This window comes from Sander lucioperca, chromosome 4, assembly GCF_008315115.2.
Source record: "Sander lucioperca isolate FBNREF2018 chromosome 4, SLUC_FBN_1.2, whole genome shotgun sequence".
Classification (NCBI taxonomy): domain Eukaryota; kingdom Metazoa; phylum Chordata; class Actinopteri; order Perciformes; family Percidae; genus Sander; species Sander lucioperca.
In genome coordinates, this window is record NC_050176.1 from 32,098,411 (window position 1) to 32,123,250 (window position 24,840).

Sequence of the window (24,840 nt, forward strand, 5' to 3'; positions counted from 1 at the left end):
GCTAAACTATGGAAGTTAATCAAAAGAGGACATACAGCCACATGTTGGTATAGCACACACATTTTGGTTTATTTAACTGGGACATCTATTGGAACACAAACTTACAAGGAGTCTGGTGAATGTGACGGGTGACGGGTAAATTTCATCCTGTCTTTGGGACAGTCTCCAATTGGACTTTTCAATCCATGCACACTGATGCATAGAGTTGTGAATGAAGCAAAGAAGCACCTGAAAATAGTGCATGTATTTGCATATACAGTAAGGTGTCAATTCCAACGGCCAGTTGCTGTTATAAATACATAAAAGCCTCTACCTTAAGCTTATGCCTTTGTGTTTTCCTGCTGTTTTTGTTGAATTTTAATGGAAACAGAAAGAGAGGAGGAGAGAGAGAGATAGAGAAAGAGAGAGCATGTGTCAAAGTCTTGACAGCCATCAAGGCAATACGGTGGTGCTGACATAAATATTTAACACTGAGGGGCAACCTACAGCATGTCATGTCACGGCCGTGATTAGGGTGAATGGTGACCCCCTCTCATATAACATGGTTTCATGTTGGAGAGTGGCGGGAGGGCATGTGTCAGCGCTTCATAGGCTCCCTATCAGAGGGCGGACGATGCTCCCTTTAACCCTCATTTCCATAAAGCCATTCCTTTGGAACAGTGTTCCCCATAGGTCTCGACTCCCTACCTTCTTATTCTCCATCTCCACGTGGCGCAGAATACTTTCAGAACTAGCTGCCTCTGAGACTACAAGATCAGGCCTGTTGGAAGTGTGTATGTATGCGTGTCTATTTGACATCAGACCTCTTAAGAGCCTGATAGTGTAGGTCCATGGAGAAGAGCTGTTTATCATGCAGCCAACATCATTTGGTTGTTTCTAATCGATTGGTTCAAAAATGTTTTTCCAATGTTATGTCATTGTTTGCAGGCCGTCAAGGGTGAGCCCCCTGTGAATAATTCCAACCTTAATTGGAAAGAAATCCATATGTGGAACTTCACTTGCACACAGGCTCACAGTTCCTTGAAGAAACAATTACAAAGCATAGAGAGGTAATCAATGGCTAAGCCTCGCCATTAAATGTCACCAGATGAAACTGATATGGCCCTGTAGTATTAGCATTTATTAATGTTTTTTTTGTCAAAGTATAAAGGAAATAAAGTACAAATAAATATCACACAAAAGGCAATGAGGAGTGGAACATTCCATATTAGCTAAATATATATATGGGGACTCGAGTTGCACTTAAGTCGCACAAACAGCTGACTTCAGACTTGACTTTCGACTCGACCCAAAAGACTTCAGACTTGACTCGGACTCGAGCTTCGAGACTCGTCAACAACCTGTTTTCATGCAATTATTGCTTTTTAAATCTAAATGTATTCATGTATTTCTATTTTCTTTTATTGCCGCATATACGTTGGGGAAACGTATGACGAGCTGCATGTCCCCTGCCCTTTGCCATAATGTGTAACGTAACGCATGCGCTATGCCTTATGTGTGTGCATTGTCGATGGCGACACCAAGTCCTCCCGGAGTTGTGCCTTTTGTCATTAGTTTTGCTTTCAATAACTTCGTAAACAGTGGCAGTAAGCCAACAGCTACATGCAAGGTGTGTGGCTTTTTTAAAACGGACTGGCACAAAAATGGGGTGCTTGTATCCAACTAACTGCTAACCGCTGGTGGAGTTTGTGACTGTTAGATGCCGACCATTCTACATTCCATGCAAATTTACGGCTGTGTTTATACTCTGTGTTTACAGCCTACCACGCGCTAATGCTAGTATGTGTTAGCTGAACTTTACGGAGCATATAATGTGTGTGCACTAAATGTAGCCTGTTTCGTATGTCATTTTTATATAATGTCGTTTTTATATATTTTAATTGTGTAACCACTTGAGCCACGGTGAAACGTTGTTTCGTGTATATGGTTGAAATGACAATAAAACACAGTTGAGTTGACCGTCTCACTGTCTGTCTGTCTGTAAACGGTAGGCGTGGCTTGGGAGTGGACTCAGAGCAGCGAAGCAAGTGCATTCTGGGATTTGGTGTCTTTCATCCACATGAAAAACACATTTCCTGGTTTTTCTCGGCCTAGAAGGCACCAATTTCAAAAGAAATTTCACATTTATACTACATAAGTGATAAAATTTAAAGATATATTCAGATTTCCAGTGGTGAAATATCCCTTTAAGTGAACAAGGCATACCCGGTCCACCAAACACTGGTCTTAATTCTGCACATATTTCTGTTACTGTAGTCCTATTTACTATTTCATTATTTCATCCATGCGTGACGCAGCAGATGCGCACTGTCACCTGCCGTGGTTACGCTGGCCTCACTAACCTCTCCTCCTCTGAGTCGGATCTCCCTCACGCTGGACTCAGTTTCACTGAGCTTACTAACACTTAGAAAATAAATGGCATTAAATCAGTGAGTTCAAACTGCTTATTGTGCGTAATTTGGACTGACACTGAGATGCATGTTGTTCTGTAACTGGTGTGGCGCTGCCACTATTCTCTTGATTTCCATTTCGACATTAGACATTTTTTTGAGTGAAAGAGAGGTTACATTTAGCATATATCCTCACAGGTAACATGCTAACCATCGCAAAGTGTTGTGCTAATGCTGGGAACAGGCAAATTGTATCTTTATAGTTGTATCCATATGATGTGACAGACTTAGGTTAATATTTCACCAGGTCCGAGGGCTAGAGGGATGTGTTAAGTAGACCCCATAAAGTTATCCTACAACTGATTTTGATACTGTACTGTATGGATGGTAGCTACAGGACATGCTTTCATTGTTTCATTCATTGCTTTCATTAGATTTAACAATACAGTGTTAGGGACAGATCAGATGGCCAGAGACTTGAGACTTGACTTGGACTCGTGGCAAAATACTTGAGACTTGACTTGAACTTTCCCATCAAAGACTTATATATAAAGACTTATACTATATATATATATATATATATATATATATATATATATATATATATATATATATATATATATATATATATATATATATATATATATATATGTGTGTATATATATATATATATATATATATATATATATATATGTATGTATGTATGTACATTAAACCTTATTTGTAGTATGCAGAACCTCAGTTAATGAATCATCAATTCACTTGAGCAGCTGGTGTCTTACAGCACTTTCTTTTTCTTTTTTTGTCTTCTAATCATCCATTTAAAACATTGGTATGATAATGAACCATCTGACTTAATAATTGAATAATAATCTCTAAACACACCTTAAACTAGATATATATATACGAGGAGAAGTAGAGAGAGAGTGAGAGTAATGCACTTGCATTTTTCTGAATCCTTTCAATGCAGTAGACCACAGCTGCATACTGTTAGAATTTATTCAAGGTTTATTGGGGTCAGGCCTCCCTACTGTAAGTCATCACGTTCATCACACTAATACGTTAACCTCCACTATTGAGTTGTTGAACTGGTTGCCCCAGAAGAAAATGGATAATGCTAAAAAAAAATGAAAAGAAAAAATAAATGTTTTAGTTACTAATTATCAAAGGATCTGAGAACCATCGAATTAAAGGATGAGGCAACTTTTGTTGCTCAAATAAAGAAAGTTTCTATCTCAGTCTACCTTTATGATCATACTGAGACATATTCTTCCATAGAAACCATAGTGCCTGTATTAAAGGAACACGGCGACTTATTAGGACTTAGCTTAGCTTAAGCTTATTCACTGTATCCCCCAGAGTTAGATAAGTCCATACATACCCTTCTCATCTCCGTGCATTTCGTAACTCTGGCGCACCCACCGCTAGCCTAGCTTAGCACAGATCCTGGAGGTAACCGGCTCCATCTAGCCTACTGCTCCCAATAAGTGACAAAATAACGCCAGCATTTTCCTATTTACATGTTGTGATTTGTATAGTTACAGTATACAAACTGGGAACTATATTCTCAGAAGGCGAAGCACTGCTACTTGGGCGGAGTGATTAGCGCAACACCTGAAAAGCACTGTTGCTCCTCACCACGGGGCTTCTTGTGTGCTGCGAGCAAATCACTCCGCCCAAGTAGCAGAAGTAGCAGTGCTTTGCCTTCTGAGAATATAGTTCCCAGTATGTATACGGTTAGAAGATGACTGTGTCTCATGTGACCTTGTTATTTGTACACGCTGTGACTATACAAATCATAACATGTAAATAGGAAAATGTTGGCGTTATTTTGTCACTTATTGGGAGCAGTAGGCTAGTTGGAACATGTTACCTCCAGGATCTGCGCTCAACTAGGCTAGCGGTGGGTGCGCCAGACAGAGTTACGACACGCACGGAGATGAGAAGGGTATGTATGGACTTTGGGGGGATACGGTAAATAAGCTAAAGTCCCAATAAGTCGGCCTGTTCCTTTTAAAGAGAATACAAAACTGCCAACAAAAAAAAGTTACCTCTAACTAGGCAAAAGCCTTGTGATTTGATGACAATAAAACATGTTTGTCTCAGCCACAAAAGTAGGAGAGAAGCACTTGACACTATATAATTTACCTTCAGCACTTGGGAGTTTACTCCTTTTCCAGTAGGCTGAGCTGATAGCTCTTCCGGTAGATGACATATTACACCAGTCTTGTGGTCATGCCCAGGCTCCATCTCTCCAGTTCTTTGTTCAGTCACAAATCATTCTGTGGGCTCCCTTAAGTGCATCTGTGTTTGTTAAGTGCCCAGACCATAGACCGTGGTGTTAATCCAATTTGCCCTTAACATTTTTTCGAGTAGTTGCCATGTGGTTGGGTGGTTAAAGGAGGATAGTGACACACCTGGGAGAAAATGAAATAACTCTCCCAAGGTACAGGGAAGGGATGAACTTGAAACAAACAACACGAGAGGGGATGAAGATGGGCTGTGAGTGCTGTTACTTGTCCCTGTAGTCATTTACACTCACATACACCCACACACACACACACACGCACGCACACACACACACGCACATCGTCACATATAGTGAGAGACAAAAGTCTCTGATTAAATTTTAATAGGAAGCCTTTTTAGGCCAGCCCTATTGTCTTTCCCATTAAAGTCTCGGGGATACTGGTATCTCTCTAGTGAGCGGTGACAATAGAAGGCCCTCATATACTTTCCTCCCCTCCTCTCTGACAGGGAGACGGAAGTGGGATGTTATTATTATTTCATGCCTCAGAAGAGTCCAGCGCTCACTTTAGGGCTTGGTCACAGCAGTGGAGCATCCTGCTCGGGGAATGCTCTGAGAGGTGCTCTGAGTGCACATACAATTGTTCACTTCAGGTTGTGTGCCATTTTCTTACATGCCCCCTGAGCGGAAAGAAGCGTTGTTATTTCAGCCTTGTTTCGCATGGTAAGACAAGAACAGCGTTTAGTGCTCCCGAGAAGGTTAAAGGTGACACCCAGACAGAGTAATGGACAAGCAAACCTTAAAAGCCCCACCCACAATAAGTAAAACAAAATGAAAGTCTAAATTACAGCAGTTATATGTAAGAGGGTGCAAGGGGCTTCACAGAAACAGGCGAAGCAGTGTTCCTTAAGCCCGAGACACACAGCGGCCGTCGGACAGTCTGGCGAGGTCAGTGTCTCAAGTCTGTTCGGTGTGTTCCATACCGAGGGGCCGTTGGCCTTCATTTTGGCTGATTTGACATGTTGAATTGGAAGGCAGGCACTGCCGGCAGTCTGACTCAAATGACCAATCTGCTTGGTAGAGCGCTAACCCGGAAACGAGGAGCGGGATGAGCGTGACTAGAGTCTCTCAAAATCTGACGAAAATCTTTTAAACTGACCTTTGTCGATCTGAAATGAAGACAGATTCAGCAACTGCATGGCCTATTTCTCGCTTAAAAATGTTTTCAGAAACACGTTTCAGTGAACTATTTTAGTACAATATGAGATCGTATTCTGAACAAGCTGCCATGACAGTCTGTCTTTGAATTTCCGGAGAAACCAGACCCACGTGACGCGTTCGTCCAATCAGCTGCCGGTGTTCATTTTTGGGCGACAATACAGATTAGCGCCGCCTGCTGTTATGGAGACGTATTACGTCTCGTCGCTTTGGTGTGTTCCGAGGCACTTTTTTGACCAACTCGGGGAGACTGATCAGTCCAACTGCCTTTTCTGCTGGCCGTCTGGTTGGTGTGTCACAACCTTTAGGATTCCTTGGTCCCGCTACACATAAAGACCTCCAGTTTCTAATACATACCTGCAAACTAGTCGCTTTTCGGCGAAAATCGCTGTTTTGAATGGAAAAATGTCATCCACATGAATTGTGTAGATCTGAAGAGTTTTTATTTTGGGTGGGGGGGGGGGGGGGGGGGGGGACTTAACGACCATTATCGACCGGACCGAATTGCAACGCGGATTTCGGTGCCACTGAAATGCTTGCACTCTCTGATGCTCCGAAAACGGAGAGGCAACCTAAACATTGCCGCATGTCACGGTAGTAAACACTACAATTGGCAGCAGGTAACGTTAGCCTACCGTTAGCTAGCAGCTGGAGTAAACACGGTTAAAATGCTGACGGGTGTAAAATATGTCACCTTTTTCAGCCCTTCTGAGTTTGCAGGTATGCTAATAGGTGAATAAATCTAATCACTAGCCAATCGTGTTTTGTCCGAGGTTCACGCAGCCACTAACAAAATAGACTCAAAAACAACACTCCAAAGCAAGATACTATCAGTAAAGGTCTGAGTAATACATTAATGACCGGAAATGATGACAATAAAAGCCATGAAGGAAGACTGCTATGCAAATAACAAAAAAGTTACTTATTTACTTATTATCTGCAGGTAATTCAAGCTTGTCCTGTCCTCAGCCATCCTTCTGATCTGGTCAAGAGTAAGCATTCCTACTTTGTCATCAAAGAGGGCCTGCATTGTTCATGTTATCACTTTTTCATGGGGAGTTTGGCACAATTCAGAGAATCCTGCAGGCTCAATCTCTCCCAAGTATATGTCAGAGGGATGCCAGTTGCCTCTCTTGGATGCTTCAGACCAATGGACCCAAATATGGGTCTTATCTTAAATTCCAATGGAGTTCTGTCTTTGTCCAGAGGGCCTTTAGCTTCCATAAGGCTGCCCAGACTAGAGCAGTCCATCTGTTAAAGTCGAACTGTCGAACCCATGGTTGAAACCAATTTGCAGTAGTCAGTGACCGGTTTCCTTTTAACACTCAGACGTTCTGTGTCGCTATCTCTACAGTCCTACGGTGCATTAAATGTTTTCATTGAAGCCTTACATGCAACCATTGTGTCAGTAAAAGTTTGCAATGTGTCTTGATTTTGTTCCTCAAAGGACTTGGCTACTGCAACAAATACTTTTTTTATTTTTAAATGTAGGTATTAGACAAACATAGCATAAACTAATACTGAATTAGAAAAAGGACATCTGTTTGCCTTCAGAACATGTCCTTAATTCCTCGCTTACATCTGATTATGGGTATTCTGTTAATTAGACCACCCTTATAATTGAATTCCTGAAATACAGTATGTGGACACTATGAGAGAAAAAGGCATCGTAATGTGTAACTTGATGGTGTAAAATGTTGTTTTTCTTTTAGAGTGACTGTACAACAGAGCAACTATTAGGGGTAATGGCTTCTAGTAGATGGCAGTTGATATCATTATAGATCCACTGTCATGTTAAAGTTTGCAGACATGCAGACTTTGGCTTTCTTCAAATGTACATTCATCCAGATGAGTAGAAAGATGACTCATCAGACCAGCTTCCCAGGCTTTATGCACCCTGTCTTTTAAATCAGCACAGCTAAAATAAAATAAAATACTGCTTTGGGAATGTTGAACACTAAAATAAATCAGTCTATCAAGAGGGAAACAGCAGCTACAGTGTTTATATTCACAGAGAAAGTGACAGAATGGCAGCATTCAGACTCTCAGCCACAGACTTCTCTGATTCTCATCAGAAAGGCATTATTTAAAGTATTCATTTGAAGTACTCTTGTTTTATAATATAGATACAGTAGAAAGGATGATCTCTGTCATGTTTAATTGCAGAGAGTCAATATACATCACTGCCTGAAATCAGATGTACCCAACCATCAGTGTGAATGTAGAATTATATATTTATGTATGTATTCCTCTCTTACAACCTTTAAGCGGCCATTGTTTAGGGAGTTGGAATTGTTAGGTGTCTGTGAATTCTGAAGACATCTGAGGGTATAATTAATGAAAAATAGACTAGCTGTGACCTTTGAGCCAAGTGATTGACACAGATAGACAGTTACAATCTTTTAACCTTCAGAAATGTCAAGATAAACCTAAACTCTGTGGCTGGGCCGGCTGACACCTGTCCTCCCTCCTTTCCCGGGCTGCATGCCACAGTATGAGTCTCCTTATGTTTACTATCACCATATTGATTTGTTTGCGAAGAGGCTGTGGTACCCATTAAATATTCACGGCTTGTTTTTTCTCTTTCACCATCACTTTATTCTTAAAAGCAATTTGTCTCCTTGACTCTTTATAAGTCATGTTCTGCTTACAAGTTGTAGAAACATGAAGGCAAATCCTTTCCACCATTAATTTTTAAATCTCTATTCTTTTGAATCTCTAAATCCCTTTATCTCCTTTGGCAGTTAGCTCATTTTGTCTGGAGCAGTGCTTCAAATAATAATGTGAAAAGAGCCCCCTCACACTTACAGTTCTGATAACTATCACTGTCTGTGGGACTATCCCGTCCACCCTTGTAATTGATTCATAGGATCACGCTATGATTTTTCCGCAGTGAAAATATCAAAGACTGAAGATATCACAGCCAGAGTCAACTTCATCCATACTTCTGTCAACCAACTCAAAGTTTCCTCATATTTATTTCAGAGGGCGGCAAAACTTTTCTGTTTCTGCTTGTTGTTTGTTGTTTTGTTTCAGCAGAACATTGTTTAAAACAGTGGAAAAGTAGCTGAGGCAGATTAAAGCACTCTTTTTTTGACTTTTTTTTTCCTCATTCTTAATTCCGATGTTCCCAGGAGAGCAGAGACTGAAGTCTTTTGCTGCCGTCAGAGTGATTAGGTGTGGCTGCGGAGGCCAGCTTCCTACCCCCATCTTCAGCAGGTCCTAATTTTATGTGAGTAGCTGAAAGGATGTGTTTGCGTTTATTTGCGCCTTTTATGTCAAAAAACTTCAAAGGCGCCCCTCTCCTCTTCACCTATCATCAATGACAGATAGCGCACCCTGGGAGAGAGGGAATCACTATCTTTCCTTATTCATTTGCTCTCCAGCTGAAGATGAAATACACCACACATACACTTCACCCCCTTCCCCAAAAAATAAAGGAGTATGGAAGTGATATTAGGAGAGCTGCAGGTGAGAAGCGTCCGTTAATATGTTAATGTAATCCTCCTGTTAGGTGTCTCCAATCCCCTGAAGATGGGCAGTAATCAGTTTGTTCCTGTCTGCTGGCTTTCTGGGAGGGAAAGGCGGCACTAATCAGAAGTGGCGTAGCACTCGCAGATGCCAGGCAAAGGGGAGGGGAGCGAGATGACACTCACGGATTTATTACCTCCCCATCTCTATCCTGAGCTGGGCGAATCCTGCATAAAATGGGCAAAATAAATTAAGCTAACCACCGTGTTAATCAAACATAGCAAAAGCAAGCATGGAAATCCTGAACCATGAGAGACCTCTTGAGTTTTGCCTTTGTGCTGAAGCTGTTTGTATTTTGCTGCTTTGCACGTATGACTTATTATCCTCAATTCATTGTTACCATTTCTTTTATCATTTAGATTTTCTCTACTGTGCCTCCAAGATCAAAATGTGATTCATTTTTAGTAAATGGTACAGTAAATTACATTCAAACTATGTGCTTAATATATCGGCTGCAATTAATGACTATTTTTCATCATTGATTAATCTGCAGATTACTTTCTCAATTAATTGATTTAGTAAAAATGTTCAGTTTACAATCACATAAGATGTAAGGAAGGAAAAGCAGACACTCGTAACAGCTGAGAAGCAGGAACGAGGAAATAGTTGCTATTTGGTGCTTAAAATTAAACGATTAACTGATTATTGATATAGCTTCCAATTAATTATATGATGACATACTAATGTATTACTATACAAATTGTTTCTGCTGTAAAGTAAACACAATTTGCCAAGTGATTTAAAAAATTGAATGCTGTATCCATACTAACATACTGAACTAATAATACTATTATACTGTTAATACACAGTTTAAAGTTACAAGAATTTAAATGTATATAAAACCAGATTGGGATTCTGAAAAAAGCTAAACATTTTACTCATTTTCATCAAAAAAATCTTCCTTCTTTTGTTCTATTGTTTATGTTTAGTTTGCATTATCTAAAATGGTATAACCCTACTTTGTAGTCTGGTTGTTAGGCCATGCCCTAATAAGTTTTGCAATTGAGCATCACATTAAGGCTTTGACCTTTTGATGTAACTAAACTGGCCTTTTCACCCACAGACATTCACCTTTGGCCTCTGTCATTCTCAATACTCCGTGCACAGGTTATGAGTTTAGTATTGATTATATCTCGTCTTAAAGATGTTCAGGTATTGAGCCCTTTTCAGTTTGTGGTGGATTGAGTGGGAGACTGCATATTCAATGAATTATCTGTGGAATATATTTTCGACCTGGCAAGTGTTTCGTAATACAGGTGCATTAGGTCCATGACAGATTCATATGTGTGACTTGAGACTTATCAATTTATCAACCTTCAGCCATTCATTTTACTTAACAAACGACAGATATAGAGCTAATGATAGAGATGTTCCGATACTGCCTAAAACGCTGGTATCGGTATCGGGAAGTACTGGAGTTTATGCACCGATCCGATACCACGTAATCGGAAAATCTACGTTAAAGTAGTTCATTTATGTTCTTTTTCCGTTATAACTGACTGTCAAACTGCATAATAAAAGAAAGTTCTGTGGCATTCATTGTTTGTGTTTGTTCATGTTTCACAAGAGTCAAGAGTTTAACCTGAGCCAGACCAACAACAAAGATAGAAATAATATCACATCCATACAGGGATAGTAGTATACACTTGTTAAAACATAATAAAATATATGACACACTGGTATTGGATCGGTACTCGGTATCGGCCGATATGCAAGTTCAGGTATCAGAGTCGGTATCGGGAAGCAAAAAATGGTATCATGCCATCTCTAGCTAATGATACTGGTTTTCTTTTCCAATTGTGATACGTGTTTGTTTTTTTTTTATCAAAAACAATGTGAAACTTCATGAATTCAAAGTTACTTTTTTCTTCCAAAGTGGTGGTTGTTTCTTTCTTTATCTATCCATCTGTTGGTCAATGTGTCAGTCTCACTTTTTCTATTTCTGCGGTTAGACAGTGAGCAGTGGAGTTTGTGTGTGTGTGTGTGTGTGTGTGTGTGTGTGTGTGTGTGTGTGTGTGTGTGCGTGCGCGGGTGCATGTGTACACAGTGCGTGGCAGGACAGGGCGGTAAAGGTCAGTGCGATGAGTTCAGGAATGACAGGAAACAATGAACCTTCCTAGGTCCAGTAAATTAACCCATGTCACAGGCTGCTCATTCCTACTGATCAATACTGAACACTTTGCTTTCAGAAAATGAGGGTCATCCTCCCTGGGCCCCAGCCTCCCAGGGGACAGACAGGAACGCTGATAAAACAATCACCATAAAGAGGTTCCAGACTTGCAGCTAAAGAGTGAGTGCTGGAGGCTCCTTCAGTGTCAGCGTGTGTGCTAAGAGCCACTTGCTCTCCTCCAACCCCCACTAGCACTGCTGCTAGCTCCGCTCTGACAGGGGAACGGTCGATAAAGTGGATTTGAGATATAAATGTTTCCCAGAGCCCTCTCCATCACTTGGAGGCACCTGGAGGCCAGGGCACAGTGACACAAAGGGAGGCTCTATTCTACCATCTCTGTCACCCCCACAGAGCAGCCTGTTTAGAAAGTTAGTCCCAGACTGTTGCGTGTACTGTGCTACAAGTACACCGCGTAATCTCTGACAGCTGTGGTACTTACTTTTATCTCTCTGAATTTCCTGAAGTAATTGAACAGCTAAAAAAGTAATTTGAGACTAATATGCTTGGGAGCCACAGGAGTTAGATAAAATGTCTTGAAAACTGAAAAAGTATACACAGCATCCCAAGTGGCAGGAGCAGTTTTATCCAGCAGTACCTTCAATTTTTGTCATGCTAGTGGCATGGCTCTCAGGATGGGAATTTTGGTCGGTCTGTTGGTTTAACAATCCAGAATAAAATGTCCAGATGGATTATCATGAAATATGGTACAGACATTCATGGTCTGCAGATGATGAATCCTTATCATTTTGCTGATCATTGACTTTTCATCTAGTGCCACTAGCAAGAAAAAATCTTTATCTTTTTAACACTCAGGATACTTTTAAAACAAATGATGTAGTTTCAGTCAAAGTCAGCTGTAGTTTAAGATCAATGCCAATATAGCAGGTGGACATGCCAACCTTTACCCTCCAGATTTGTGATTTTGTGGTATAAAGGTATGAATTGGCAGAGTGTATTATATTCTCAATATAATATAGTAGGGACAGTTTGTGTGCCCTATCCAAAGGCTCTACAGGTAAGGACTAGGCAGACTGTTCATACCATGCACACATCAGGATTGTTACCCCCAGCAGTGTGGGCTAGTGTAATCAGGAAATCTGTTGGACTGAAGTGAACACACACCACCGCTATGTCAGTGAACGTTTAGAGCTGAGCTTGGCAGACAGAACCGAAGATGTCCACCGTACAGGGGATAACCCCCTTTGATTTAGATAACAACAAGGTCATTTTTCTGGCACGGCCGTCATACTCAAACTTTACATTTTGTTGCTCTACTAGTAGAAAGGATATAAGAAAGCAAAGATTTTAGTTTTCTGGTGTGTAATGAGCATTGTAGCCTCACAGGGACTGTAGCATGGCTAGTCTTTTAGTCTTGTTTTTTTTTTTTTTGTATTAATGTAATATCTTGCTCCTCCTTTTTTTCATGTCTGTTGCTTGGGGTTGACATCGCAACAGTAAACTTTAATCATTTTCCCCTTAATCTAGTAGCCTGGTATTGATAGTATTTTCTGCTGTTGTCCACTCTCATAGCGCGCACACACACACACACACACACACAAAAATGTGTAGAGACTAGACACACATACACTCAGCCACCGATGCCTCCTGACCTCAGCTTGTGGTCGCTGCTGGCTGCCCAGAGCATATTAAAGGCTTAGATAAAGGGAGCTGGAAACTGGTTGGGGCTGGCCCATCGGCCCAGAGAAAGTGCTTGGAGCAGCAGATGCAGTGGCGGCTCAGGGAGCCTTTTTTCCATTAGGAGTCATTTCCAGGTCCACCCTCAGCCGGTGACAAAGTGGTCTCCGCGTCTTCATTTTCTGCTGATCCCGTGTGAGCCAGAGGGAGGGAGGGACTGTCATCAGTTACTGCTGCCGCTGCCCTCTAATTGCAGCCAACTGTCGATGCGTGCATTTGGACCTTTTTCAGGCCTACATTATTTATTGGGAGAAAAATATTGTATTGATTTTGGATGGCACGGTGAGGTATAAGTGATGTTGCTAAAGAGCTGACAAGACACTATACACTTTCATAACAGTGTCATACACGTTACTTTGCTCACATAAAATTAACACGTTTGAATTTAATGTAGAACAGTATATGTCTGCATTGCAGGGAATCACGTGAATCTTCAGTACTGCTGCCAGATTTTACTTCTCCTCTAGTCTTCACTGCATGGCTGTGACTTCTACATAAAAGCAGAAGATCTATATGTTTTGTCTATTGTCATAACTTTCTTCACATAGAAGAAAGCAAGAGAAAATTGACTGTATTTCTGGAAAAGCCAGTTTTCTAAATTAGAGGTAAATACCAATGACAGCCCAGTGAGTGAGTGATGTATGTCTCTGCGAGGGAAGACCACAAGTCAATCATTATTTATCAAAAACTATGCCCCTGATGTGGTTAAACTCTCATCCAACTGCCTGAAATGTATTTTGTTTCTACACTCACTAACCCAAACAAATGACCCCCCCCCCGCCCCCCCAGTTTTGCTACAGCCACACTATTGCTCACAGCAATTTCAATGTCTTTGCATTGAAGTGTACAAATTTTGCAGCCTTATTTTACGCCGTGTGTTTATAGTCCTGTCATTCAATTGGAGACTGGTTAAAATTGAGTGTGTTTTACCCATCAGCAAACCAATGTTATACAGTATGTACTATTTTGGAAATGATAAACGCTCGTCTGTTTATGAATGTTTCGTAAAGTCGGTTTTAGTCTTCTTTGGGTCTGCATATTACAGGTGACGCAGGCTTACACAATAAGGGAATTGAGAGTAATGCTTGAGCAGTGGGAGGTATTCTTAACTCTGGCATGGAGTAGTTCATTCCAAAGATAGTTCAGTTAATGTATTACACAAACTTTTATTTTTCTATTTCATCTTGCTACATAGGGCATATATCAGTTACCTCTACTCATCAGTCTAACAGCGTGCTTTGTTTTACATTAGATTTGCTGTATAAACACATGTTATTCTAACTATATGTGCTGTAGTGGTCTCACCACCTTATCATAAACCTGGCTGCCATTTTTATATTTTCTGAACTCCTCCGCTTTGCACCTTTCCCTCTATGTGAGTGTGAATTTTCTTGTTTTTCAGTGTAACCGACTTGCTATAACATCTAATTCCCTCCAGTTGGGTCACATTATAAAAATGTGTTCATGATCCCTTTCCAATGCAGTGACCTCATTACCTGTAAAGACTCCTAGTAGATGTGTGAGCACATTCGAGTTGTTTAGTGGTGTAGGGGCAAAAAGGTACAAGGCCTTATTTTTTTGGCACCAGCTGTGGGCATTCCAGGAGCCCCAAGAACAATGCAAACAGCCAGAATACTGCTCTGCATATGGAGGATCAGTCCGAGGTTCATAATGAAACACATACATGTGGGGAGTGACACGTATAACCAGCTCTAATCTTTTCAGACGTTTTTACAAGGCTGACAAGTCACATAAAATCAAAGGAACCTCACTATAAAACTTTGCATATAATAGTTAGCACAGCTTTGTTAAATAAAAAAAAAAGAAAAGAAATCACATTGTTACTGAAAACACAACTGTTTGCCAAACTACCACTTTCTTTTGTTTTATAATAGTTTTCCAATAAAACAAGGCCGGCTTTCACAGGCGAGGGAGGGCAAGGGCTTTGTAAACTACTTTCTCCCTCCCTTTCCCTCTTTCAATAAAGAGCCTGTGCCTAGCATACCTGCAATGTTTGATTCCATGTAATTGAAACAAGGCGAGAGTGGGTCCTTGCCAGCACATGGCCTCACCATTTAAGGTAATGTTTGCGCTGCTAAAGCGGCTAATGAATCCAAGTCTTGGGAGCTGGCACAGTGACTCCCCTCACCAGGGCCTGAAAGCGCCTCAGGATGCTGTCCCCTTCCCTTCCACACAGCTGTGAAAAGTTTAAAAAGCCCGACCCCATAACATGAAACGGTGAGGGCGAACACAACTACAATTAAAAAGGGGGGGAAATATATTGCTTTGGCATCCTGAGGTCATTATCCGCAGTTTATTGCCATTTGTACAGTGCTTTTATTTTGCTTTATATGAGAAGAATTGGCCTTTAATTGCAGCGTTTGCTTGTTTTTCCTTGCAGTGTTTTTAATTTCTGACTGCTTGTATGCGTCAGGGGGAAAAGCCTGTGTACCTTCAATGACCCCATGAGTTTCCCCAACAGAATGATGTGTCCTATCTCAAACCCTCTGCCCCTGGGATTCTCCACTAAGCTCACGATAAGGGGAGCAATGAGGTTCTTCAAAATGTTACACTCAGGAGAGAGAATGGTAGTCTAAATGTGTTCACTTGCTGACCCTTAAAAACCCTTTTTTCTTGGAGTGTGACACACATGTTTATTCCACAGTTAAGTGCGGCAGGCAGGGTAAATTCTAAGTTGATGTGATACAGATCTCAGAAATGAGAACAGTTCAGGTCCAAGGGTCAGACCAGAATATTTTAATTTTCTGTGGTTTTTTTTTGTAGGAATCTGTGGAGAATAATTGGAATTCCACACATTGCTTTAATGTTTTTACATCCAAGAGCACCAGTGCTACATTTTAAACACAACTTATGTGGCAGTAGCTCAGTCCGTAGGTAGTTGGGTTGGGAACCGGAGGGTCGCTGGTTCAAGTCCCCGTATTGTCTGAAGTACAGAGGTGGACTGATAGCGATGCCAGTTCACCTCCTCGGCACTGCCAAGGTACTCTTGAGCAAGGCACCGAACCCCCCCCCCCCGTTATATAAATTATAAATTATTATTAATTTCTCTCAGCTTTTCTGTGACAAAGTGTAAGACAACACAGACTCACTCCACACAGGACCAGACCACAGTCAACTAACAGTGCAACAATTACATCTGTCCCAGGAATTAAGAACACATTGGAGACCACAAGCCACAAATACGTTACAGAGGAAATACTACTTTTCAGCTACACTACCTTTCCTATGTGGCTCACTCTATTGAGCCTTTTGAGAGAGGGGCTTAATCCACTAACTAAACCAGAGAGCACCCTAACTGGCCTAATCCAGAGGCTCTCTAGGGCTCTCCCATGTACTGATTGACTGATTTGTGGAGATGGATGCTATCTGGTGTAGTGCAGCTCCATTGGGCATTTAAACAACATTAGCATTGCTGGATAGGCAGACAGAGGGAAGGCATTATGAACTATGAATGATGGTCTCCTGACAAATCATGTGCCATGACAAATGCACATTTTATGACAATCTCCAGTTGCTTCTGTCAGCAAGGATGACAAATGTAGCTACTGTGTTTGTATGTGGTGGGGTTGATGCATGGATGTTGAGTGAAGTCCTCAGTGACTGTCCTTTTCTACTAAACTTGGCAAATGTAATGTGATGGTGTTGCCAGATCTTATTTTAGCCTCTTTTTCAGCCCTTCTAAATATTCAGACAGTAACATCGTCAGATTTGAGCAGAAAAAGATAAAGTTGTTGAAATATATTTTCATGATTGTTCATTCTCTGCTGCCCTTTCTGCTGTCCAAAGGGTTACACCATGCTGTAAAAGATGTGTTGTACAATATGAAATGATGCAGTGTGCAGATTATGGAGACTTTTTCGGGATTTCATCATTTTTTTAGTCACGGCTCATATTATTTAAATCTGCACAGACTTTAATCTTTATTTCATGTTTTTTTTGTTGAAGGTTTTAAGGCCTTCATCTACCTGAGACTTGCAGGCCATTTTGTCATTATCCATATTGTGTAAAGTTTGATTTTGAATACTGAAGTTGAACGCTAAGAAGCCTCTTCCAGTTGATATGTCACACAGGTATTCGGAGCGTGAAACAGCATCTAAAATGGGTGGGGTTAGATCCAAGAAATTCCTCCCTCCAAGGTTTCAGCTCCTTGTAAAATATGTCTATATCCTGTGCTCGGAACTCATTAGAAGAGTGTGTACCCACTGGAGTGTGCGAGCCCTCGCAGAGCTCAAATCTTAGAAGCACCACTGATGTAATTAGAGATTGGTTCACATAGCACATTATAGTGGTCTTTCCTTTGTGTGCAAAGCAGCAAAAACAACTTAATCTGACATTATAATCTAAGCGATTTGTCCTTTTTTTGTTTGACTGTATTGAAACAACAATTTAGATAATAAAAAGGAACATGGACCATAATTGAGCAAAGCAACATTGGACCCTAATTAAATTATACTCCTTTCATAGCTAAATGATAATCATCACAAAGATTCACATTGCCCATTCGTTAATAGATATGTTGAAGTTATTAAAGTAATCAGCAGCAAAGGAAATCCATTCAGAATTGATTGTGGAATATGCTGATTGAGGCATTGTATTATTTGGAGGTTGGGTCCAGTGTGGGAGTGATCATTAGGAGATCCTCCAAATGAATGGGAATTATCCTTATTCTGAAGAGGGGGCTTACAGGAGCGAGGGCTTCTCACTGAAACAGACCTTAATTAAGAGCTCCAATGCTATTAGCAAGCAATAGCAAAGAGTCTCTGCTACAGCAGGGTTCCTTTCTAACTAAAGTTACCTCGATACAGTAATGGATACATTAGAGAGAAGGGTATTGCTATCAGTTTGAACAAAGGAACATTTTCTTTATTTCCAAACTTCAAACCTCAAGTGCAATCTGTCCTTCAGATCCTTTGTGTACACAGCTTCTCGTGGTTAAAATTTATTTTATTTTATTTGCATGCAACCTTTTTCTATTGTCTTGATCTGAGTAAGAATCAATGCTGATTAGCCCGGTAATATGATTATGTGCATTTGGAATTGATGTTTACTCTTTAACCCGTCGATGCCAGTTAGGTATGAAACCATGCATTCCTTCACACTAAATCACATTAATACCTAATCATCCAGAATGAGGGAGAAATTCAATTGGTGTCAAACTCAGTTGAAATGACTGGTTGCCTTTCCAATTTTCTTTTAAAACTAAACAGCATGCTGGATTCAGGTGGATATATATTTTTTTTAGAATAAAGGTAACGTGCAAAAATGTCAAAAAGAAACAAAATCAGATTTTTGTTTGAATTGTTTTTAATCAAAAGGAAAAATAAGCCAATCCTCAAACAAAGTGATGCTCCGTTACAAGTATCTCTCTGTTACAAGTATCTCTCTCAAGTATATCTTTACACTTGTTTTTTTTTAAATTGGGGCCTTTATTGAATAGAATAATGTGTAAAACGTGTGGAGAATATGTATTGTAATTTCAACAAACGACAAAAATCATTTAATGTCAAAATCGACCCATGCAAAAGTCTTTAAATTTAAACATCCATTAAATCAGTGTGAAAACCTAGTTATTGTTCTTTAACAGCGGACGCAACAGCACATCTTTTGTGTCTGTGTCTTGCCTTTATTTTGTACTGTACAAGCCCTCAAAGAGCACAGGAGGATATGGTACAAGCAGCATTTCAGACCTTTCTGCTTTGCATTACAGTACCAAGAAGCATGGATGCCTTTTAAAATTCACAGGAAGTCCATACGAGTAAAATGCTCAGGAAGGGGGAAAAAAGCAAGGGTAGGCATACAGTCCAGTCTAATGAGATCTGTTATTCTGGCCCATTTTATACCCACCTAATCACACGCTCAAATAGGTTCTGTGAAACCCCATCTCCCTTTGAAGACACTCCCACCACTCATGTGATCTGATTAGTATTTTACATGAGATACCAGCCCAGGCCAATTATAAGAGCTGACCACAATGTTCCAGTCATTTGATGGGGTGGAGATTCAGTGAGGTGGAATCATAATTTAGGGCAGTTAAAGACAGACCGCCGAATCAGTGGCTCCCATAATGCACTGTAAAAAAGGTGGCGCAATTAGTGCCTGCCCAGGAGCGTTTTTTAGTCTAACCTGGCTTTGCGTACGGCAGCAATTAGTGGCCAAATCCGATATGGGAGTTTCTAAATCTTTCGTGGGCCTGCACAACTCTATTCGTAACTTTTGAAGATGGTTGCTGCAAGTTGCAAATCTAGAAATTGTCTATAAAATGTTATTCCTTGTCTTTCCCTTTTTATTAGCAAATACACTACATTCTTGTTGGTTGTTATACTGAAAGATCACACTGCATATTATATATAATTACATGTGTACCTAGGTTGGAACATTGCAGAGAATTTTAGACCTCTTATTGAAAAAAATAGAGAGAAATATACTTCTTCTTTTTCCTAAAGAGTCTTTATTGGTGAATAAACAGATTATCAAGTTTTGTTGTGTTCTCTGTGGAAAAGAAAGTCAGAGATGGTGGGTCCAGAAGAGGGTGCCATAGATCAGAATCCAAGCACGCTCTGCCTTTTCTTTTGCCTTCTTTTCTATCAGCCGTGGCGCCGTCTGGTAACACGCACTCACACACAGATCTGATCAAGTAGGCTAGCACGCTTCTAGCTTGCTATTCTTCTGCAGAGTTCATAACTGTCAGCTCCTAATTCAGTACAGTAGAGCAGTGCTAATTATCATCCAGCAAGACTGGAGAACGGGAGGCAGGGGACCAAAAAAGGAAGAGCTATTCGACAAATAAGAAAAATGTATCTATGGCTTATGAGGGAAGTAATTATGCTTTTATCCTCAACAACATTTCTTTCTTCCCTCATTCTCTCCTCTCTGTCTCTGTCTCGGTATCTCCCTTTCTCCTCCAAACCAGTGTGTGTACTATCCCGCAGGACCTAGGTGAGGAGTTATTTCTGCATCTGGCTTGAGGTTCCACCGAGCTTTTACATAATCAAATCAATATTGCTATGATTCACCCTCTGGCAAAGACTGCCTCGTGCAAGTTTCACTGGTGATGTTTGGCAGCTTACGAGATAAAAAAAGACAGAGAGTGAGAGGAAAAAAAAAAAAACCTTAGTTAAAAATCTCTGGGCTATTGATTTCTTGCCTTGTTGGTCCTCTCCTTACCACCTGGCTTCTCATCGCCCTCGTTTTCCTCCCTCTCTCCTTTGTTGTGTCCTCCGTTTTCCATGTGTCACTTTTCAGTCAGGTAAATAAAGAAGTGGTCCGACAGTGAGGTGGGGTCCCGGGCCAAGGAGGGGCCTGAGGTGTGGCGAGGTTTCTCTGTGAGGAGGTGCAGCAAACCCACTGTGTGATCCATCTTGATAGGTTGACGGGCTATAGACAGGAGCAGCACACCAAACGGAATCCTCATGAAAGCAAATATGACAGCCAAATGTTGAAAAGAGAGAGGGAAAAAAACACCCATCAATATCTAAAACACAAAGACAAAGCTCTTGAAAATACTACAGTAAAAGGCAGATCTCGGCACTGGTGTTTCACTCGTTATTGAACTGGGGTGGTTGAGAAGAGTTGCAGAATGCTTGATATCATTATAAAGCGCTCAAATGACATGATGAAAAGCAACAGAAACCGCTACAATCCCAAAATCCTGCAACAAACGGAAAAAGAGAGAGACAAATTCAAATCCACAGTACAGTAATCCACTGAAACAAGCAAAATTCACAGTTGAAACAGTACACATAAAGTTTCCCGCGTATCTCCACAAGCATAAAAACACAGGGCTTATCAAAGCCAGCGTCTAAATGGTGAAAACCTCACTATAAAGTGTGCTTTGGTCTAGTAGAATGTAGTGAGCACATTCAGATATCCTCTAAAATGATACTCACAGTTTCTTTTTACCCTCTTCTATCTTCATAAATCTTGCCCAAATATGACTTATTTAAAGGGTTGTTGAGAGCTTGAAGCTCCGCCAGCCTTTTCATCTTAATACACTTGTGCTGTCTGGACAAGTTCAGCGCAGTCCTGTTAGTTGCCGCACCAGAGCATAAATCCTTCCTCTTTGTCACTTTGATCAGCCTCCCTTCCGTTCCTCAAGTGTCCATGAGGAATGTGATAGGTGGGGGACAGCGGGTGGAGAGGGAGCCTGTAGTGAGGTGACAGGGGGCGAGAGGAGGACGGATGAGAGAGTGTGTGTGAAGGGGGGGGTATATAGCACATATCGCATCGCATTGATTCGGTCCATTTGGTGGACTGAACATGAACCCAATAATCAGATCTTGCTTAAGCACGCGCTTCCTCAGTAATTGACTCTCGCATATTGATTAAGATGTTGATGTGTCCCAGTCCTGCTCCTGTGCTAATGCAACTGAGAACGAGCCTGACCCCCCCACCCCACTTGCAACACTGACACACAGACACATGACACACACACACACACACACACACACACACACACGTGTACATGCATGAACAGGCACAACACACATGCACACACAAGCGCACACACAGACACACGTAGCCGGAACAAGGCTGTCATTGGGCTCAGTCTAATAGATAAAGCTGTCATGCCGATGCTGCAGTGTCTCACAGGGCCAGCATACCAAATTAGCCAGTCAATAATGTATGTAGAATAAGCAAAGACAAAGAAACACTGACAGAAAAGTGAACAACACAGGTTGGAAATGGCAGCAACATACAAATTACTGGTGGATTTGATTGTGTTGTGATAGGTCTGGTTTTATTTTGATCTTCTTTTATTTGTTCCCCTCCATCCATAAGGAGCTTGTTAAAAACATTTTATTTGAACAGACATGATGTACACACCTTCCCATGGATATTGGATATTTAAGAGGCACACTTGACACATTGATTTGTTTACTGTTGTGCACTGTAACTGTACAGTGCATATGTTGTGGGATTTGATGATCTCAAATGAACAGGTTCATGAAAAAAAAAAAAAAGAATGTGAAGAATGTTTCATAAAACCGTATCCTTGTTTATAGCCTGAGCCCTTTTTATGATCAGACTGTTGGGGTGGTCAGTATGTCTTAAATATGTGATCAAATGTGACACAGGTGATATTTTTATTATTAAATTAATATAATATTTAATATTTTATTTTGTAATCGCTTCAGTTGTATCCAGGGGTTAAAGTGGGATCTGGCAGGTGGTGGAACCCTAAGATCTACCACGCCACATTCTATTCTCAAATGTACCATTTACATTTTTTGAATCTAGTTCACCTGTTACTCTGATTATTTCCTTCTTCCTAAACAGTGGTGAAAAACACAGGAGCAATTGCCAGGAGTTGAGATTTCATTAAAACAAAATGACTGGGGTGTTAACTGCTTGTCAAATTAATCAGAGCACACAAGGCCAAATTACCTTCTAAGTTACCATATGACCAGTTGCTGACAAGCATTTAAAAAGCTATTTTTTAAACAGAGTCCGAGCAGTCACTCCACATTAAACACACCGGGGCTACATTTACTTCCAGCTTACTTCACGAAGAACAATGAGAGCAAAGTAGCATCACCAAACTATTTTAACAGCATATTCTTGTCTAGCTTAGCTAAAAACACCGGATATGCAGCACATTACCGTGTCGTTCACTACCGAGCCTGTTTGTAACCGGTAGGATACCAACAACGTGAACTTCACCTTTCAACTGACTACCAGATGGTAGGCGACTGTCCTGCTATTATTACAGACGTGAACTAACCACAGACACTTGACTCGTCCATAGGCCTGTTGTGATAGTCAATAAATCAATTAATCGCACGATAAAAAGAATTAGCTCGATAATTGTGAGTCGCATGGTCTTTGTGTGGAGGCGGGACTCCTGGCGGAGAGAGAGAGAAAGAGAGACAGAAAATGCGAGTAGTTGGAGCGGGGTTTTCCGCAGCACTTTGCCGTTAAGGCGCCGTCAAAAAAAGAAGACGTATATGAGCGATATCTGCCTTGTTACTCGGCGTCCGGTTTTCTCCCTTTCATTCCAAACCACGCAGTTGACAACCTGCAGGTGGAGGCGGTGGAGACAGGCACGGACATAAACGCCGCTGTGGACTTGTCAGTCTTGCAAGCGGTTTCAGGAAAGTTGCTGTATATGTCCGACAATGCACAGAACATTAACCGGTACAAGCCTACAGCTGTCAGTGTGTCAGAGGCTCCCGGACGGTGAACTGAGACTCCGTTACCTGCTTGTCAAAAATCGCCAATTACTAGCTAATAAATTAGTCTAAGGTAAACGCTAGCTATCAGTAAACAGAAGTGACGTGGTGGCTGGCGTCTGTTTGTGCGCGTGCGTGCGTGTGTGTGTGTGTGTGTATATGTCTGTGTGTCGGCCCCCCCCCCCGCGAAGCTCCGACCTGCAGAGGAGCAGAAGAAAGTATAGCTGCACCTTCGCCAAAATGAAGACTGAAAAACAGAACTATTTTGGTACAAACATTTACTCGCCATGTGGCAGATAGTCACATAGAAATAGGTAGATATAATGTATTATTTAAATTTAATATTTAGTGTTTAATAAATAATTGTTAAATGCAGTACAGAGTCTGTAGTCTTATCACAAACACTCGACTAATGCTGCAAACATTTGACAGCCAGTATGAATTACCTGGGAGAACATACGTGTCACAAACAGCAATTCCACAACTGTACAACAGCGTAAAAGACGACATACTAAAGGAGATCAAAGACATATTGTGGATATTTAAAATGTCTTCCAGTTCCAGTGTTAAATATTCTTTAGAAATAAAAGTTTATTGATCTTTGAAAAGGTGTACCTGCATTATTATGTCATTATCATTATATTAGATGAAAATGGTTTCAGAACGACAATATTATCGTTTATCGCAATAATTTCTGGGACAATTTATCGTCCAGCAAAATTTGTTATCGTGACAGGCCTACTCGTTCATGGCCTCGACCATGCGCTGCAGAGAATAAATAGGGGAAACACTGGAAAGGATATTTGGCCTTATTTTAAACGAACGGGAAACACTGATGTATTAAACTGTCAATTAGATTAGTTTGCTTATTAATCAAAGGTGTCGGAACGCCGAACCAGATTTTTCCGCCCCACTTTAACCCCTGGTTGCTAGCTGTCGCAATTGCAACATAAATAAGTATTTACTTTTACCACGAGTAAATAAAGGCCCCAATATGTGGCAACTCTGATCCTGCTGCCATTGCGATATTGTATGTTGTGTTCTTGTTTATGTTACTTTGGCACTGTCAAAGTACAGTTAATGGCAGACTGGAGAACTTACATCCAGAGGTTACGCTAGTGCCCCAAGATGATGATATTCCACCTTTAAAACACTTATTACCTCCTGTCTGTCTGTCTGTCTGTCCGTCCTTGTCTGTCTGTCTGTCGGATTACGGAAAATCTACCGCCCCCATTTTTATGAAACTTGGTGGATCTGCTGGATTTGTGCTCATGTGGTGTCGGAATAATCAGATTTTTTTTTTCCTGACTGGGAAAAATCACATGAACGCCCCCTCAAGTCGGAACATTAATGTTGCGAGATAGCAATAGCAATTGCCAGATGTGCCTTGGCGGAGGT

At 40.9% G+C, this 24,840-nt stretch overlaps 1 long non-coding RNA gene across 2 annotated transcripts in view; it reads left to right on the top strand.

Moving 5' to 3' along the window:
- Window positions 1-9,882, top strand: part of LOC116034397 — a 48,445-nt gene extending 38,563 nt beyond the window's left edge. For both annotated transcript variants that reach the window (XR_004897019.1, XR_004101073.2), the window contains exons 5-6: window positions 8,991-9,088; window positions 9,371-9,882. This is a non-coding gene — a long non-coding RNA (uncharacterized LOC116034397). The remainder of the gene's footprint in view (window positions 1-8,990; window positions 9,089-9,370) is intronic.
- The last annotated feature ends 14,958 nt before the right edge of the window (window positions 9,883-24,840 follow it).